General features: G+C 42.2%; 1 long non-coding RNA gene across 1 annotated transcript; it reads left to right on the top strand.

Annotated features, from left to right (window-relative positions):
- The first annotated feature begins 19,490 nt into the window (after positions 1–19,490).
- On the top strand, positions 19,491–19,891 carry LOC121968458. Its single transcript, XR_006108153.1, has 3 exons — positions 19,491–19,572; positions 19,668–19,729; positions 19,836–19,891. It is a non-coding gene; the product is annotated as an uncharacterized LOC121968458 (long non-coding RNA).
- Positions 19,892–20,728: the final 837 nt, after the last annotated feature.

The following is a 20,728-nucleotide window of genomic DNA, read 5'->3' on the forward strand; positions in this document are numbered from 1 at the left end:
TTCTCGCTAGCCGCATCTTCCGCTCGACTTCCTGTGTTCCTAAGCTCCTGCACACTTACACACAAGGGTTAAACCAAACAGGACCTAACTTAACTTGTTTGATCACATCAAAACATCTTGCGGTTCCAACAATCTCCCCCTTCCCAGTTTCTCGTCCCTCGAACGTCTCATATGTTCTTCTCGTCCACCGGTGTACTCTTCCGCAGGCATCTCGTCCCTCGGACGCACCGTGCCCGTCGGCTCTCTCCCCGTGCCGTCCTTCTCGCTAACCGCATCTTCCACTCGACTTCCTGTGCTCTTAAGCTCCTGCACACTTAAACACAAGGGTTAAACCAAACAGGACCTAACTTAACTTGTTTGATCAGATCAAAACACCTTGGGGTTCCAACAAAGACAACTTCTCTAAGTTAAGAAACAAGGACAAGGACAAAGAAAAGAAGTCTGCCCAAATAAATAAGTACAAGACTCTAAAGGCGACGTGAGACGAAACGTCGTCCGAATCGGAAGTTGAGGCTTTCTCCGGACTTGCATTAATGGCAAGTCATCAAGAAGATGAACACAAAGCAAGCTCATCCTAAATGAACATCGAGAGCATCGATGAAGGGGGAGCTACATCGAAAGAAAGCAACAGTTCAGGGGGAGCTACGGATAACGAGATCGACAAGATAAGTCAGATACGATCTCTTCCTCCTGATAAGTTATTTAAATGTGTTAAATTATTAACTAAAGATTGTTACAAATTAGAAAAAGAAATTAAAGAGCTAAAATTAATTCTAGCAAAATCTTGTCCATTAGAAGATTTTGATAAATTAAAACTAGAAAATGATAATTTGTAAAAAGAAATAAAACACTTGAAAAATCATACATGCACATATAGTACAAGTATTAGAAGATATAAATTGAATTAGTATTTTAAATATCACAAAGGACAAATTAGGAAAATTTCTCAGAAATACATTTCACTGAAATTCCTAATTAACCTAGTTGGAAAGAACCAATATTGGGTTCCAAAGATTTATCTTAATTAAAGTTTAATTAGGACTTAGGGCTTTCAGAGAGTACATTAAACATTTAATTTCCTTATGAGGTTTTGTCTAGAAAGTGGTTGTTACTTCAATAACTAAGAAGGCCTAGTGTCTCACCACAGCCTGGAAGGCAAGTATTGAAATAAAATGTTTAATTGATAAACTGATAGAGCATTAATGCATTAATGCTTAAGTTCTTTACATTATTGTTATGTCTTACTTAACTTTAAACCAGGTTGTCATAATCAAAAAAGGGGAGATTGTTGATGCAGGGAGCACCAGACGATCAAACCTTAGTTTTGATTATGGAAAAAGGTCTAAAGTTAAGGTTACTTATTGTCTAACAAGGTTGAATGACATTGCAGGAAAGTCCTAAGTGTTCTTAGGCAAAAGTCCTAGTGGATTCTAGGCAGGTGGAAAATCCTAGGGGGAGGTAACCCTAGGTCATAGGGGGAGGTAACCCTAGGTAATGAAAAGTCCTAACTGCGGTTAGGCAAGGTGAAGTCTTAGCGGGTCGAGCACTTTGGGTGAAATCCTAGAGTCGGGGACTCAAGGTGAAAATCCTGGTGGTCATGGACCAGGTGGAAGTCTGAGCGGACGTTCAACATGAAGACCTGAAGTCTCAGATACTGAGAAAAAGTCCAAATGGTCTGGAGGATCGATCTAGCAAAAGGTAAACTCTCCTAAGAGTAGTAGGTGGGGGTGTGTTCCCCGAAGAGGGAACAGTAGGTGTCGGTTCGACCTAGAGTTTCAGAGAAACTCAAAGTCAGAATCGGACAGTCAGAGGCTGTCAAATTCATATTTTACATATATTTTACACTGCATGGACAAACTTTATTTTGTAGAAAATACAAATCTAAGAAAAGTCAGTCCGGACGTCCGGACGCGGCTCGGTTCGGATGTCCGAACCCAGCTCGCCTCGGACGGGCCTGGGGCACTAAGGTGGTCTAGGCGCCCAGACTTGATCCAGGCCCCCGAGCCCAAAAAGTCATCCACAAGCTGATGTGGAGCGTGTCAATTGGCCAAGACATGTGGTCCAGGTGCCCAGAACAGCCTATATAAGTAGTATTTGACCGGGAGCTTGAGAATGACATTCAGAATTGTTGGTTGCTACTAGGAAAACCTATAGGTTCCACTGTACAAAAATTTTGTACAAAGGTCTGAACCTTTTCCTAGCTACCATGTGTTCTTTTAAATTAAATTTTGGATCGCCTGCGGAACTTAACACGTTTGATCCAAAACTTAATCTATTTGTTCTTTTAGGTTTTGACTTGGATCTCCTGCGGAACTTAACACGTTCGACCCAAGTCACCTTAAGTTATTAATTCCATTAAATATTAATTTCCATAAAAGGTTCCCAGTACTGACGTGGCGAGGCACATGGCCTTCTTGGATATAGGAGCAACCACCACCGACTAGACAAAACCTTTAATAGAAAGCCAATATTTAATTTCCTAAAATAACTTTAGGTTAACCAAAAGGAACAATCAAATCACAAGGAAAAGAAAGAAACAAAAGAACACAACTTCGAAAAACATATTCGAAATTCTAGAACGTAAGCCTCTTGTATTTGGTATTATTTCCATAAATAACTAGCATGATGCGGAAATAGAAATTACTAGTTATACCTTGTAGAAAAACCTCTTGATCTTCTACCGTATTCCTCTTCTAACCTCGGACGTTGTGTGGGCAACGATCTTCCGAGACGAGAAACCACCAATCACCTTCTTCTCCTCCTAGCTAGGTTCGGCCAACAAAGAGGAAGCTTCACCAAGGAAGAAAAACAAAATACTAACCAAGCTCCAAGAGATGCTAGCTTTCTCTTCTTCTTCTTCTTCTTCTTCGAGTAGTATCCGGCCACCACAAGAGCTCCAATAGAAGGGTAGGGTTCGGCCACCACAAGAGGAAGAGAGGGAGAGGTTGGCCGGCCACACCAAGGAACAAAAGAGGGAGAGGAATAATAGATGTTGTATCTTGTGAAGGCACCCTCACCCCTTCTTTTATATTCCTTGGCCTAGGCAAATTAGGAAATTTAATTACAATAAATTTTCCTTAATTTCCTTGACATGATTTAATTGAGAGAAATAAAATAAAATTTCCCCAATTAATTTCAAGTGGCCGGCCACATCATTGGAAAACAAAAGAGGACAAGTTTTAATCAACAATTAAAACTTCCTAATTTGTTTCCGGAAATTTTAAAAAATAAAATTTCTCTTTAAAATATCTTCATGGTTGATAAAAGGAAATTTCTATAATTTTAATTTTATCAACATGTGAATAATTTTTAAAGAAAAAATAAAACATCTCTCCAATCTACAAATAAGGAAAGAGATCTAATCTCTTTCTTTAATCTTTTGTAGATCTTTTACAAGAGAGATATTTTAATTTTAATTATCTTTAAAATATATCTTCCACATAATAATAAAAATTAAAATTAAATTTCTTTTTTAATTTATTTTGGCCGGCCCTACTAGCTTGGGTTCAAGCTAGGGCCGGCCACCCAATCTCATACCTAGGCCGGCCTCCCAAGCTAGCTTGGCCGACCCCTATTGGTGGGTATAGAAGGTGGGTATAGGTGGGTATAGAACTCTATAAATAAGAGGCTACGATAGAGACCGAGAGGAGGAATTGGTTTTGGTCTCCGATAAAATTAAGCATCCCGTGTTGCCCGAACACACAACTTAATTTTATCAATGATAATTCATTCCACTAGAGAACTATCATTGAACTACGCACCAATCCCAAATTACATTTTGGGCTCCTTCTTATTATGAGTGTGTTAGTCTCCTGTGTTTAAGATATCGAATGTCCACTAATTAAGTGAATTACTGACAACTCATTTAATTAATGTCTAAGTCCAAGTAGTACCACTCAACCTTATCGTCATGTCGGACTAAGTCCACCGCAGGGTTTAACATGACAATCCTTATGAGCTCCTCTTGGGGACATTATCAACCTAGTATCTCTAGGACACGGTTTCCTTCTATAATCAACAACACACACTATAAGTGATATCATTTCCCAATTTATCGGGCTTATTGATTCATCGAACTAAATCTCACCCATTGATAAATTAAAGAAATAAATATCAAATATATGTGCTTGTTATTATATTAGGATTAAGAGCACACACTTCCATAATAACCGAGGTCTTTGTTCCTTTATAAAGTCAGTATAAAAGAAACGACCTCAAATGGTCCTACTCAATACACTCTGAGTGTACTAGTGTAATTATATAGTCAAGATAAACTAATACCTAATTACACTACGACCTTCTAATGGTTTGTTCCTTTCCATTCTGGTCGTGAGTTACTGTTTATAATTTATAAGGTACTGATAACATCATCTTCTGTATGTGACACCACATACTATGTTATCTACAATATAAATTAAATGAACAACTACAAACAAATGTAGATAATTAGACCAAATGTGATTCTTTATTCATAATGAATGTTTACAAAGCTTAGGCTTTCAGTATACACTCCATGACTTCTGTATTTGCGCACTGCTTCGATAAACCCTTTACGATGTCCAAAAGCTCCGACGACGACTCAGGTAAAGCTTTCATCCTATAAAGTTATCGGTTTTCTTAGTTTTCAAATTACTTGTAATTATTTCAAACTGTACTTGTAATCTTTACGAATTGATTAGTGATTGCGCATTGAAAGCACTCTCATGTGCGGGGCTTAGAGTAGGAGTCGCCACAGGCTCCGAACCAAGTAAATCTTGGTCCTGTTAGCGTTGTTTACTTTTTGTTTCTATCTTTATTTCACTGCGTTTAACTCAACTTTTTAAACGAATGAATTAGCCACGAGCGTTATTCACCCCCCCCTCTCCTAGCGTAACTATCTTACAATTCATTCGCTATGAAGTCGGCTTATTCTTTTTTAGTCCACTGTGTAGGATCGAAAAAAATTAGATATCTCCACAATTGCATGATATTGTCCACTTTGGGCCTAAGCCCTCATGGTTTTGCTCTTGGGCTCTCCCCAAAAGGCCACATGCCAATGGAGATATCTTTTCTCTTATAAACCCATGATCTTTCCCATGTGTTTCTAATATGGGACTATGTTTGCAACCTTGCAACCCCAACAATCCCCCCCTCAAACAAAGGACCATAGGATTCCCACGTCCGATCCTCGACCCACCAGGTCTTCCTGCCCCTCGGTCTACCCGATCTACTAGGACTTCCTTGCCTAGCCGCAACTAGGACTTCCTGCCCCTCGGTCCACCCGACCTACTAGGACTTTCCTTGCCTAGCCATAACTAGGACTTCCTGCCTGGTGTCTGGTCCTCTTGATCCGAACATAGGAGCCCCCACTTTCTTTGTTCGAGATCAATATTGTACTCACATGGTTCAATCAGACCATAGCTCTTGTGCACAATCGGTGGTTAAACCTTCTGGCAGTCTTGGCTCTGATACCACTTGTAGGATCGAAAAGAATTTAGATATCTCCACAATTGCATGATATTGTCCACTTTGGGCCTAAGCCCTCATGGTTTTGCTCTTGGGCTCTCCCCAAAAGGCCTCATGCCAATGGAGATATCTTTTCTCTTATAAACCCATGATCTTTCCCATGTGTTTCCAATATGGGACTATGTTTGCAACCTTGCAACCCCAACACACTGGTATTCCTCTTTTTCAACTCTTTGTTTGTCTTTGGGGGCTACAAAATCATATTTAATTATTAAAAGTAATTCAAAATTAGTTTTAAAAAAAATACCTCCATGTGTTTCTTCCATATCACAAACTCCTCCTCAAACTTAAGCTAGTAGATGCTGGGTCCGGCCATCGTCCTTGTACTTCAGTCGGTGATTAGTCCTTATGATGCGGTTGGGCTCTGATACTACTTGTAGGTGCAGGTAAACCGGCGAAAGGTGAGGGTGAATTGTCTATCAAATAAAAATAACCTTTCTTGATCTCTTAACTCAGATTAGTAGCACAATTAATTTAAAGTAATTGAACAACTAATAAAATAAAAGAGGCAGAAAATTACTTGGTTACAACCTAGGTGGTTGTTAATCCAAGGCAAATAAAAAACACTAGAATCTCCTTCATTGAAGGTGGAGAAGCCTCTTACACTCGTTAGATGCTCATAAATAAACTAGGAAATTAATACATGAGTTGTTAAATATTTTTTAGGTCCAGGGATCTTTTTATAGTCCCTGGAAAATATTATCTGCAGTTTGAAGGCAACACTTATCAAACCCATGGAGCTCCCTCGTTGCTACACTTATCAAAAGTAAAAAAAACTTCACACATTTCTCTATTATCAAAAACCTCACAACAACTCCTTCATGGGTCCCATACTTTTTCAGTATATATACTTCTCATCCCTTATTCATATTTTACATTATATATAATTTAATTTTTATAAAATTTAAATCCATAAATTACTAACATGGAAGAACATTAATAATTAAAAAATACATAAATATTATCATACATATATCACAATTAATATTTTTTTCTCTGATTACAACTGTAACATGCCTAGATATACTCAACCAAGTCAGTTTGAAGTTGATAATGTAGTTGATTATCACATAACTCACAATTTCTTCAAAGGTATTCTTAGAATTCTTAGGTAAAATCTTAAAATATTTTTTATGGAGGATCTCCTTCATCATTTAACCAATTGACTACTTCATCTCTCTTATTCTCAATAATCATGTTGTGCAAAATAATACATGTGTACATGATGTCCTTCAAATAATCCTTGTACTAAAATCATCCTAGACATCTGATCATTGTCCATCGAGATTGGAGCACTCCAAGTGCCTACTCAGCATCCTTTTTGGCGGCCTCTTGTCGTTCCTTAAATATTTTTTCTCTTGGGATTCTGGGAGCACAGAAAGTTCTTGACAAAAGTAGCCTATTTTGGATATATTCCATTGGTCAAATATTATCCTTTTATATATTGTGTGTTGTTAATCATAAATTAACCTCGATCGTATTTTTCTCATAAGACGTTATTGAATAAAGGTAATTTTTTAAGTACGTTGATATCATTACATGACCCCTACAATTCCAAAAAAAGGCATGTTATATATATAAGTCCACAGATTCGACTGCTTTAATTAGAACGAATTGTTGGGATGACATGATCTCCCCAAGTAAACTGACATTTTCAAGAGACGGGGTAATTTTTCCATTTCCAATGCATACAATCAAGACTACCCAACATATTAGGGAAGTTGTGTCTCTGATCATGCATTTCAAGCAAGTGTTGGATATCAATAGCATCATGTCTTCTTAAATATTAGGCCCCGAATACTTCAATTACACTTCGACAGAAGTTGAATAACCATTGGATGCAGTTGTTTCAACAAACTGTAAGTACTCATCATAATGATCAGCAGAGACTCCATATGTCAATTGACAGATAGTTGTCATGCATTTCTGAAGTGGCGATAAACTTTTTGTTCCCGTCGCATCAACCTTCCAATGAAAATATCCTGAATGATTTTTCAAGGCATTGACTATATGAAGGAATAACCCTCTTTTATATTCAGAATCAAAGTCAAAATATGTCATCAAGATATACTGATTCATCAGAGAAGTAATAATTAAAAAGACCAGCATATCCAACTTCACTATCTCAATTCGTATACCTTCTTCTATGTATTTTGTCATAAGAACTTTGAGCTCTTTGACGTGCCTTTTTTCTGCTCATATAGCCGAAGCATTCATTGTCGGTGTTCAAAAAATCCCCATCTAAGGCTGCTTAGGCACCGCTTAGGAGACCGACGATAGCCCACCACCTCACCTTTTGCCAAGGCGGCAACGATAGGTGGTGAGGCATTAATCGGCCGCCAAGGCGGCTATGCACTGCCTCCTCGCCGAGCCTGATTTTTTTTGTCATGAAAACCCTGCTAGATTGATCAATTGATTGATTCAGCCAGTTTTTCACGACAAACTTCTTCCCCTTGAATTGATCAGCATATTAATTCAACACTACCAATCGATCAGTTGATCGATTCAAGGGGAAGAAGAAAGAAGAAAACATGAATTTATAAATTATAGGGTTTTATTTTAAACTTTTAATTGAGATTTCCAACTGCCATAAACCTTAAACCTCGTCATCTTCTCCCTCCCCTTCTTCTTCTTCATCTCGTTTTCTTCTCCAACCTGCCCTAGTTGCTGCTTGTTCTCCCTCCCCTTCCTCTAAAAAATCAATGAGCAGCACGGAGCTTGCTTCCCTAGCCTCTTCCTCCTTCAGTCTTCATCGAGGAGCTTGCCATCATCGAGGCTGCCAAGTGCCAACAATGAAAGGAAAGCATCCCCTGTTCCTTCATTTCTAGCCACAATCGTAGACAGCTTTTTCTTCTACTAGGTTAGTAAAATTGTATATTTGATAAATGATAACCATTGCTTGTATGTTCTCATTTCTAGTTGTTAGTTAATCCTTAATAAAATTCAATTATATGTTATTATTTAAATCTTGTATGTTATTGCTTTCTTTGAATTGAGAATTGTCATCTATGGGTTTTCTGAATGCTTGATAACCATTGCTTGTATGTTTTTTATCAATGATTTTTTAAATGCTTAACTTGTAGTAAAATGTTGGGTACTATATCTTCTCAAGCATCTAATTCATTGTCATCGATTGCTAACCCTTTGAAGCGTAATTCAAATTATGTTGGATGAGAATTTATGGAGATGGTGGATTCTATAAATTTGGATGATGTGGCGATAAGGAAGAGCCTACCTGGCACGAGTTAATTGTCACGGTGTAGGTCAAAGTCAAGATGGTCAACACCAAGACTTAAGCACGGATCAATTGCATCCGAGCAGGAAGAGGTTCATCGACCGATCGGAGGGATCCTTGTTCGATTGACCATCCGAGTAAACAAGTATAGTTAACACGGTCGACAGGAAAACAAGCTAAGCAGGCCGAGAGTCCGAGCCGAGCGGGCCACCCGTCTGGCTCAGAGAATGACATTGGCATTATACACATAATGAATCGATAAAATGATAAGAGAGGAAACAACGGATAATTAATAAAGGAAAAAAAGAAAACTAAATAGAACACTCTATCTATCATTAAATGAGAAGAAGATAAGACAAAGATATCCTCTGTCGGTAATCAATATCATTAAACAGGAGAAGATGGAGGGTCACCAGAAAAGGTATAAAAATGGCATGCCAGGTATGGGGAAAGACAAGAAAAATCTTTATCGTTAGTACTCACTTTTTTCATCTCTTGCTTCTAACTTGAGCGTCGGAGGGTCAATGCCAAGGACCCCTTCCCTGGTTTTGGTTTTTGTTTTGTAGAAAAAAGTGAGGTCTTCATCCCGTCAACGAAACTGCCACCTCCCCGGCTTTCTAGCTTTGCGCCTTCAGACAGGATCATTTTGGCGCCATCTGTGGGAACATAGCATGCATCTGAACGAGAAGATGGAAGATGTTGGACGATTCATAACAATAATGCTAACACAAGAGGAACTCGATGCACTGATACAAGCCCGAGCGATAAAGATAGTGGAGCAACAACAATAAGAGCTGGCCAATCATCAAGTGCAGGAACTTGCAACCTCAATAGTGGGGTGGCAGGCTGAACAACACCCCTCTTGGGAACTGAACAAGATGTCGATCGACACTTATAGGGAAGCCCATAATGCGCAGGCCCTGTTATAGGCTCCAGTAGAGAGGGGTCGCGTGGATAAAGATCGGGGATCATCTTCTGATGAGGCACTCATTCGAAACACAAGAAAAAGGAAACCCATGGAGGATGACTCGTCCGTACGAGTCAATCAACAGTTTTCAGAAGGGATTCTAAATGATCCTCTGCCGAAGCACTACACCCCATTAACGATTAGGGAATATAATGGGATGACCGATCTCAATGACCACCTGGCCAAGTTTGACAACGCGGCCACACTACACCAATACACAGAAGGGGTAAAATGTCGAGTCTTCCTTACCATGTTATTTGGATCGATGCAACCCTAGTTAAAGCATTTGTCGAGCGGCTCGATCTACAACTTCAAAGACTTCCGAGTGGCTTTCTTGCATCACTTTGCTAGTAGTCGTCGCCATCAATAGACGAGCATGAATCTATTCTCACTGAAGTAGGGGTTACGAGAGGCCTTAAGGCATATATCCAACGCTTCAATCAGGTGGCGATGGACATCTCGGTAGTCTCCTCGGATGTATTGGTAAACGCTTTCACTCAGGGGCTCACTGAAGGAGAATTCTTTCGGTCACTCATTCGGAACCCACCAAAGGACTTTGGTCATCTACAAAAAAAAGGGCCAATGAATACATCAATGTAGAAGAAGTCCAAGCATCTAGGAAAAAAGAGGCACCCGCCGAACTGACAGCAATGTTCAAGTGGCGTCAATCGAGTAGCCATCAGCCTCCTAAAGGGCCCCGATCGGGAGGAACTCAATCACAATATGAGCCTAGGGTACATGCCGTGCAGCATGTTGGGGCCGAAAGCCCAAAAGCCTCCAAGGGAAAAATATGGACGCCGATATTTTGCTCCTTCCATCAGTTGATGACTCATAATACCCAAGACTACTACCTGGCTAGCAGACCGATCGCAAGAAGGCAGTATCATCAATCACCGCCACTCGATCGGAGATATAGGCACCGGTCAGTTGGGCGAAGAGAAGATGAAAGGACAGCGGTCGAACCATGACGCAATCAATCTCAACAACCGAACAATTCAAGTCCTGTATGGGAGCAGGCCGAATGAAGATGACCCTCAGCTCGAGAGGAAGAAAATAGGAGCAACACCGCTCGGGGTGAGATAGGAATGATCGTCGGGGGGTCGACCGACGGTGATTCCAATCGAGCAAGAAAGTTGCATGCTCGGCGACTTGAAACTCACGTGGTCAGCTGCAGCAAGGAAAATCCCAAGGGACCTGAGATCAGCTTCGACCCAAAGGATTTGGTGGGCGTAGAGATCCCCCATGACGACGCCTTGATTATCCAAGTGGTAATAGCTAATTATGTTATTCACCGTACCTTTGTTGACACAAGAAGCTCAGTGAATATTATATTCAAGAAGATGTTCAATCAGCTACAAATCGACCGAGGCGATTTACTGCCCATGACGACTCCACTCTATGGGTTTACAGGCAATGAAGTGTTGTTGATCGGCCAACTGTGCCTGGCCGTCTCGCTCGAGGAAGAACCACTGAAGAGGACATGGATGACCAATTTTATCGTGGTAGATGCACCGTCAGCCTACAACATCATTCTGGGCCGACAGGCACTGAATGAGTTCCGAACAGTGGTATCTATTTTTTTGCTAGAAGATCAAGTTCCTGATAGGGGACAAGGTGGGTGAGGTCAGAGGAGATCAGTTGGTCGCCCAGCGTTGCTACGTCGAGATGGTCAAAACGGAGGCACGAACCACCCAGAAGACACCATGCTTGGAGGTGAGCGCTATCATGGAGAAGCCCCCTGCTCTAATCTACGATGAAAAGAAAGAGGTTTAGATCCATCCAGCCCGATTGGAGGCAACAACCTTTATCGCTGCTGATCTAGAAATCAAGAAAAAAGTAGAGTTGGTCGTTTGTCTCAAATGAAACTATGACGTGTTTACCTGGTCGACAGATGAATTGTCTTGCATTTCTCCGAACGTGGCTCAGCATGAGCTACATGTTCGGCCAGATTCTCGGTCGGTTAAACAGAAGAAGAGAGACTTCAGTCCGGAGCGGAATTTGATCATCTTGGCGGAGATAGAAAAAAATTATTGGAGGTCAGCCATATATGGGAAGCCCAATTCTCAAGTTGGCTCGCTAACGTGGTACTGGTCTCCAAGCCAGGCAATAAATGGCAGGTTTGCATCGACTTTCATGACATAAATAGGGCATGCCTGAAGGACTTCGATCCGTTACCTTGGATAGACCAAATGATGGATTCCACAATGGGCTGTGAATTAACATGCATGCTCGACACATACCAGGGCTACCACCAAGTGTCGCTCACTCGAGAAGATTAAGAAAAATCAGTTTCATCACAGCTGACGGAATATATTGCTGCAACATCATGTCATTCGGACTGAAGAACGCCAGAGCAACCTATCAAAGGCTGATGAATAAAGTGTTCCCTAGGTAGATCGGCAGAAACATGGAGGTCTATGTCGATGACATACTAATAAAATTTCTCTGAGCGGCCGACCTCTGTGCGAACGTTGAGGAGACATGCCAGACTTTAAGAGCCTATGGAATAAAGCTGAACCCCAGCAAGTGTCTGTTCGGTACATGGAGTGGATGTTTTCTAAGGTATATCGTGACCAAGTGAGGGATCAAGGCAAATCCAAGTAAGGTGAAGGCTCTGCAAGGCACGCCTCCACCTCGCAATTTGAAGGAAGCCCAACGGTTGACCAGACGGATCACCGCGCTTTCAAGGTTCATCTCTAAAACGTCCGATCGGAGTCTGCCATTTTTTAAAATACTACACCAAGTTACAGGATTCCAATGGGACGCAGAGTGCAACCGGGCTTTGGAAGAGCTCAAGGAGTATCTTAACCCCTTACCTGTGCTAGCTAAGCCGAGCATCGGAGAGCCTCTCTAGATCTATTTGTCATCCACTGAGCATGCGATCAGATCAGCATTGGTCAAATAGAATGGCCATGAACAACAACCTGTGTATTTTTTAAACTATATTGAAAGACGCTGAATCTCGCTACACTGGTATAGAAAAGTTAGCTTATGCTCTAGTGCTTGCCGCTCGAAGACTTCGTCCATACTTTCATGCTCACCCGATCATCGTCATGACTAACAGTATCCTGGGAAACATCCTCCTCAACCTAGAAACGTCCAAATGGTTAATCAAATGGATAATCGAACTAAGCGAGTTTGATATCCAATATCAACCTCGAACGACGATCAAAGCTCAAGTCTTGGCTGATTTTATTACAGAAGTCTATAACACCGAGCCAACATCAACTTGGAGAATATATGTCGATGGTTTGTCCACTCGACAAGGCAGTGGGGTCGGCATTCTGCTAATTTCAACACAAGAAGATCGGATGTAACTTTCCGTTCGGTTGAATTATCGGACCACCAACAACGAAGTTGAGTATGAAGCATTGATAGTTGGCATACATACAGCGGAGTATGTCGGAGCCACAAAAGTCCTGATTCACTCAGATTCTTAGTTGGCCACCCAACAGCTATCAGGGGCGTTCGAGATTAGCAGCTCCCGACTCAAATTATATGCAGAAGCCTCCGAGAAGCTAAAGGCAAATTTTCAAGAGGTCACTATACAAAAGATCCTCCGATCAGACAATCAAGCAGTAGATGAGTCTTCTAAGTTAGCTAGTTCATTATCACCAGTTATTATCAGCCAGCTGATCGAACAAGCCTCACTGGTGGCGCACATCGATCGGATGGAGGGAGTGGTTTGCTCGAGCGACTGGAGAACGCCGATGATTGAATTCCTCCGATCGGGTATCACGCCGGTCGACCGAGAGGTAGCGCGACTATTAAATAAGAGGGGTGGACGGTTCACCTTGGTTGGAGATTAGATGTATAAGAGAGTCTTCTCCAGACCCTTACTCAAATGCATTGGACCAGAGGACGCAAAGTACATCCTCCAAGAAGTGCACCAAGGCTCCTATGGGAATCATCCAAGTGGTCGTTTGTTGGCTCAAAAGATCCTCCTGGCTGGGTATTATTGGTCAAATCTCCAAAAGGATGCCACTTGGACAGTAGCCACCCGTCTGTCCTGCCAAAGGTTTCACAACATCCCACATCGACCAACCAAGGAGATGAAGACATCCACAGTATCTTGTCCATTGAACCAATGGGGCATGGACATCGTGGGGTCATTCCCTATGGTAACCGGTCAATAGAGGTTTCTGCTCGTCGCAGCGGACTACTTCTCAAAATGGGTGGAGGTCGAACTATTGGCTAAGATAAGTGAATAGATGGTCATCAAGTTCATTTGACAAAGTATCCTGTGTAGGACCCTTTTGAGGCCGGCAAGAGGGGAGGGGTGAATTGCCATACAAAAATAAATACAAAACCTTTCTCAGATATTCAACTAATTTAAGGAACTTGTAATTTAAAAAGGCAGAGACTAAATATGTGAGATACGACAAAGTAAATAACCTACAATAATTCACGGGAATTTTTTAGGTATTTTTCTGGATTTATTTTGAGGTCCTATAGAAGAGTTTAAGGGGATAAAATTATTTAGTATAAGGTGGTAAAGGAAATCACCATTTGAGGAGGTTAAAGGAGGACTTAACATTAAACGAACCCAACCCTTATAAATACTTCACAGAAGCTACAGCGCCCTACAGTCCGCCCCAGTTTCCTCCATCGCATTCACTCCGCCGAACTCACCATTCCTTCGCGAGCTCGCTCTATCCGTCACCGGTCTCAGCTCCGACGCATACACACGCTCGATCGCCGGCACCTGGTCGTGGATCAAGTCACCGTTAACCCCAATCCCTTAACAGAGGTCGCGACGACATAGATCTTCGAAGGGTAGCTTCGCGCAAGGGATTCTCGGCCGAGAGAGGGGAAATCGAACTTCGGCGATGCGGGAGTGAGATCTCTTGTTCCAGAGCTCCATAGTGGCGAGGGTTTATGATCTAGGTAGCTGACTCATTTTCCCGAGCTTAGGGCTAGGCTGATCTTGTCGGATTCTCTTCGTCGACGGTAGAGGCTTCGGGCATCAAGGTATTAAGGTACGGATTGTTTGATTTGGGTTTTCGGTTAGCAATAGAAGCTGTGATTGGTGACTAGAGGAGGGGATGAACGGGTTGTGGGTTGGTTGTGGCAGTGGCTTGCTATGAAGGGCTAGATCACAATTCCAGTGGTTGTTCTTCATTTGGGAACCATTAGGTAAGGTTTCTACCACTATAGATGTTAGGTTGCAGATCTAAATGTTGGTTTCGGATTGAATTTGATACTGATTAGGTAACGTTTGGGATGCTTGTGATGCATATAGCTCTGTGAGAGCTCGGATATGTGAATCAGCAACATTGGGCAGCATCAGTGTGTTAGTGCCAGCGAGTCCATCTTCCAGCAACGATTCTTCATCCGGGAAGCAGAGGGTAAGGCCTCTACACTCTAGATGTTAGATTTGTGGACTAAGTATTGCATTCAGTTAATGCTGGGTAACGATTGGTGTGTTGCTAATTGGTTGTAACAGTGTAGAAGTGTAGGATTGCAGGTCTGATAGCAAATTCTATATGGGTGAGGAGGTCAGATCTAAAATTGTTAGTGATTAAGGTATGTAATCTTCAGGTAACGAATTCTGTTGATCCTGTTAGAAATTTAAAGTTTGTTAGGCTGAGTTTTTTTAGAAGATTGATAGCTGTATGTTGGGTTGAGGAATGTGATGATTTTATACTATACTAGTGTATATAGAACCGAGTTCATGTTTGGAAATTGCTAATGATGATCATGTTCAGCTGGGAATTGTGTGATCTGAAGACATAAATTAGTGCTTGGGATTTGTTTTGGAGTAGATCAGTGTAGAGTTTATTTAGATAATGAAGGAACCCAGATTAGCATGCCTGTTTTGAGTATTGGCTTAACTATTTGGTTCTATACGTATATGGTTAAAATCGATACGTTGATGCAGGACATTGATCGAGACGAAAGTCGGGACGAAGTTGACATTGGATTTAGCCTACACCTAGAGGCGGGTTCTTCTTACTTGTTCCTTTAGTTATTGTTCTTGGTGCATGAGTAGCCCAGATAAAGTAGTGTTTATCTTGACTCCACTCATTTTATTTCTTGTGATTGATACTTTATCCACTCAATCTTCGAGATGCTCACTTTCGTATCTATACAGTCTCCCGTTGTTATTCTTGATAACTAGCCGATACTAGATGTCATGTTTACCTATTTGATTACTATTTATTTATGCTTAGTATTGAGCATGCGGATTCATGTAGCATACCTGATTTCCTATTATATATATATGATGACTGTTGTATTATTCGCCTCATGCCATTGCATGCATTGTCGACGATCCTGTCTCCTTGTGGTTGAGGCGGTTGTTGGCCTGGGCCGCACGCTCGGCCACTCATGGGTAGTGGTAGCTGGAGCGTGCCGCTTGTCCTGTCGTGCCCCCACTCGCACACTCATGGGTAGTGGTAGCTGGAGTCGCGGGCAGCAGGGACCCCCGTCGCAGACGTAGCTATTTAGCTACTATGTAACTGTCCATCCGGTCACTCGAGAGTAGTGGCGGCCTTTGGGTGGTACAGCTGTCAATGATCCGGCCTCTCGACCATACAGGGGTCGTGGTGTAGAGAGGTGGTAGGGTGACCATCCGTGCATACGCTATTTTCCGTTATATTTGCTTATGCTGTTATATGCTTACTTTTGTAGTTCTGTTATCTAATACCTGTTATATATATATATGCTTGGACACTGATTACTCTGGCAGTATACCTTACATGTGATCTGGGTAGTTGTGAGCAGTATTATAGCAGTTTATGTTACCTCAGACCTTACACTAGCCTAGGTTATGGAATCAGGTATGGGTATGTATTTTGATTACACAGTAGTATCTGCTATTTATCTTTCCGAGACTGTATCCTGTTGTATTTCTGGCTATTTATGTTACTCATGCACTATCTATTTCCTTACCCGCTGAGTCTTTATACTCACCACCCACATTGGTAATTTCACTAGGTAGCTGATAGCGATGCTAGTACACTTGGAGGAGGATCCCGACTGCCGGTCCCACGTCGCTTCCGAGGACGATTTTATGATTTTGGTTTTCATTTTATTGTGAGTTAAACCTTTGAATTTAGCATTGTAATAATTAGGCTGTGGACTTGTTATTTTGTATTTGGTTGTTTTGTCGAGGAGTCAAGCCGGGCCAGCCCGCGGTGAATTTTCGTTACCTTATACTTGTTATTTTTGTTTTCCGCTGTGTTTGATTTTCCAGCCGTGTGGGCTGCATATTATCTGCGTGGTTGTGATTTAATTTGCTTATGTAATATCTGTTGGTGATGTATACCGATTTCATTTGTCACTGCTACAGGGGAGGTGCTGTCCGATTTTCGTCGGACAACCTTACTCTCGGGGCGTGACAATTTATTGGTATCAGAGCTACAGGTTTACGATGCCAGATTCGTACGTTTTGGATTTTCCGTGATTTTATTCCTTGAAGTGACTTTTTTTTAGAATTTGGGACCAGGCAGTGGTGGAACACCTCCAAGTTATAGGCTGTAAGTTTTATAAGTATGAACTTATATTGTTTGTGGTACTTATTAGTGGTTTACACCAGGTATGAGACGTGGTCGATCAGTAGCCGGTTCTCGTCATGGTCCGGGACGACCACGGAAACAACCCATTGAGGCTGAGGAACCAGAACCAGTAACCCAGGAGGCGGATTCTTCTAGGGATCCAACTGATGTTGAGACGGTTAGTCGAGGACAGGCCCATCAGACTCCTCGTAGAAATCAGGAATTTCAGCCTCAGGGGATTCCCTCCGGGATACCATCAGCATTTCCTACTCCTGCTACTACTGATTAGAAGAGGGACAGAGCTCGGATACCGTTGTTGGCGAGGTCCGTCAAGGACAGATTTACCTTATATTTAGGCGGAGCAGATCCTTGGGCTGCTCGAAGTTGGTTGAAGAATTTAGAGAGCACCTTTGGGTACCTGAGTTGCACGGACGAGGAGAAAGTGGAACTGGCAGCGTATCATCTCCGGGACCAGGCAGTCACATGGTGGGACATGCAGAAGACGATCTTTGGTGAGCAGCGCATCACATGGGCGATGTTCCGAGATGCGTTTGAGCGGCAATATTTTCCAGCGACCTTCTGTCTAGTTCGACGCCAGGAGTTTCTGAATCTCAAGCAAGGCGATCGTTCAGTTTTGGAGTACAATGCAGAGTTCAGTAGGTTGGCGGAATTTTGTCCTCAGCTAGTGGCACAGGATTATGACCGGATGCATCAGTTTACTCAGGGCCTTGCTGCATACATTCGGATCCGGATGTCAGGTTTTCCAAGTAGTTCCTACCGAGAAGTTTTGGATCGTGCGCTGTATATCGAGATGACTCAGCAGCAGGTAAATCAGGAGAAAAGTAAGGACAAGCAGCTGTTGCAGAAGAGAGGGAATAAGGGTCAAGACTTGCAAGTTACTTCCGAAGGATCTTCTCGGCCACAGAAATCAGGGCGCACCACGGACGAGTCTACTAGTTCCCCTAAGAGAAATCGGAAGAATGGTAATAGTGAAACTAGGTGTTTCCAGTGCGGCTCGAAAAGTCACCTCAAGCCTGATTGTCTGTTGGATCACTCGATATGCTTCTATTGTAAGCTTCCAGGCCATGAGAGTCGGGAATGTACTTTGAAGGCTCAGTTAGAGACTACTAAAGTTACCTTTCAGGGAGATCGACCCACCCAGCCATGGCAGCAGAGAGGATCTCAAACAAATCAGAGTGCTCCTCGTCAGTAGAGACCTCAGCCTTCTCAGGGACAGATATATCATGTGCAGGGTCAGGAACCAGCGACTACACAGTATTCTGCCGCAGTATCTTCTCATCAGGCATTTCCAGTACAGCAAGATTTTCATCCACCTCAGCCCTACTCAGCATACCAGCAGCAGCCTCAGTCTCAGTATCAGCAGCCAATTCCTGCACCTTCAATTCCAGCACAGACTACCCCAGGCATGCCTCAGCTGAGCTCAGAGGAGGGTCGCGTTTATGCTGTCACACGAGAGGAGGCACAGGGAGCTGAGAGATCGGTTTTCCGAGGTATTATTTTACTTTATACGTTTATTATAGGACTATAAATAGATGCTAGTGGGACCCATTTGTTCATCTCTCAAGTATTTTTTCGGGGGGTGTTACCTACACGCTAGACGCATGACATAGCAGTATCTTTACCATCTAGAGAGGTACCTATTAACAGTCAAGGAAACGGAGGTTGTTCTTTGGATTCCGATGGTCCGATATTTGTGTTGTAAATTTGGGGATCAAATTTTTATTAGAGGGGGAGAATGTGAGATACGGCAAAGTAAATAACCTACAATAATTTACGGGAATTTTTTAGGTATTTTTCTGGATTTATTTTGAGGTCCTATAGAAGAGTTTAAGGGGATAAAATTATTTAGTATAAGGTGGTAAAGGAAATCACCATTTGAGGAGGTTAAAGGAGGACTTAACATTAAACGAACCCAACCCTTATAAATACTTCACAGAAGCTACAGTGCCCTACAGTCCGCCCCAGTTTCCTCCATCGCATCCACTCCGCCGAACTCACCATTCCTTCGCGAGCTCGCTCTATCCATCGCCGGTCTCAGCTCCGACGCGTACACACGCTCGATCGCCGGCACCTGGTCATGGATCAAGTCACCGTTAACCCCAATCCCTTAACAGAGGTCGCGACGACATAGATCTTCGAAGGGTAGCTTCACGCAAGGGATTCTCGGCCGAGAGAGGGGAAATCGAACTCCGGCGATGCGGGAGTGAGATCTCTAGTTCCAGAGCTCCATAGTGGAGAGGGTTTATGCTCTAGGTATCTGACTCATTTTCCCGAGCTTAGGGCCAGGCTGATCTTGTCGGATTCTCTTCGTCGACGGTAGAGGCTTCGGGCATCAAGGTATTAAGGTACGAATTGTTTGATTTGGGTTTTCGGTTAGCAATAGAAGCTGTGATTGGTGACCAGAGGAGGGGATGAACGGGTTGTGGGTTGGTTGTGGCAGTGGCTTGCTGTGAAGGGCTAGATCACAATTCCAGTGGTTGTTCTTCATTTGGGAACCATTAGGTAAGGTTTCTACCACTATAGATGTTAGGTTGCAGATCTAAATGTTGGTTTCGGATTGAATTTGATACTGATTAGGTAAAGTTTGGGATGCTTGTGATGCATATAGCTCTGTGAGAGCTCGGATCTGTGAATCAGCAACATTGGGCAGCATCAGTGTGTTAGTGCCAGCGAGTCCATCTTCCAGCAGCGATTCTTCATCCGGGAAGCAGAGGGTAAGGCCTCTACACTCTAGATGTTAGATTTGTGAACTAAGTATTGCATTCAGTTAATGCTGGGTAACGATTGGTGTGTTGCTAATTGGTTGTAACAGTGTAGAAGTGTAGGATTGCAGGTCTGATAGCAAATTCTATATTGGGTGAGGAGGTCAGATCTGAAATTGTTAGTGATTAAGGTATGTAATCTTCAGGTAACGAATTCTGTTGATCCTGTTAGAAATTTGAAGTTTGTTAGGCTGAGTTTTTTTAGAAGATTGATAGCTGTATGTTGGGTTGAGGAATGTGATGATTTTGTACTATACTAGTGTATATATAACCGAGTTCATGTTTGGAAATTGCTAATGATGATCATGTTCGGCTTGGAATTGTGTGATCTGAAGACATAAATTAGTGCTTAGGATTTGTTTTGGAGTAGATCAGTGTAGAGTTTATTTAGATAATGAAGGAACCCAGATTAGCATGCCTGTTTTGAGTATTGGCTTAACTATTTGGTTCTATACGTATATGGTTAAAATCGATACGTTGATGCAGGACATTGATCGAGACGGAAGTCGGGACGAAGTTGACATTGGATTTAGCCTACACCTAGAGGCGGGTACTTCTTACTTGTTCCTTTAGTTATTGTTCTTGGTGCATGAGTAGCCCAGATAAAGTAGTGTTTATCTTGACTCCACTCATTTTATTTCTTGTGCTTGATACTTTATCCACTCAATCTTCGAGATGCTCACTTTCGTATCTATACAGTCTCCCGTTGTTATTCTTGATAACTAGCAGATACTAGATG

Source organism: Zingiber officinale, chromosome 3B (assembly GCF_018446385.1).
Source record: "Zingiber officinale cultivar Zhangliang chromosome 3B, Zo_v1.1, whole genome shotgun sequence".
NCBI classification, from domain to species: domain Eukaryota; kingdom Viridiplantae; phylum Streptophyta; class Magnoliopsida; order Zingiberales; family Zingiberaceae; genus Zingiber; species Zingiber officinale.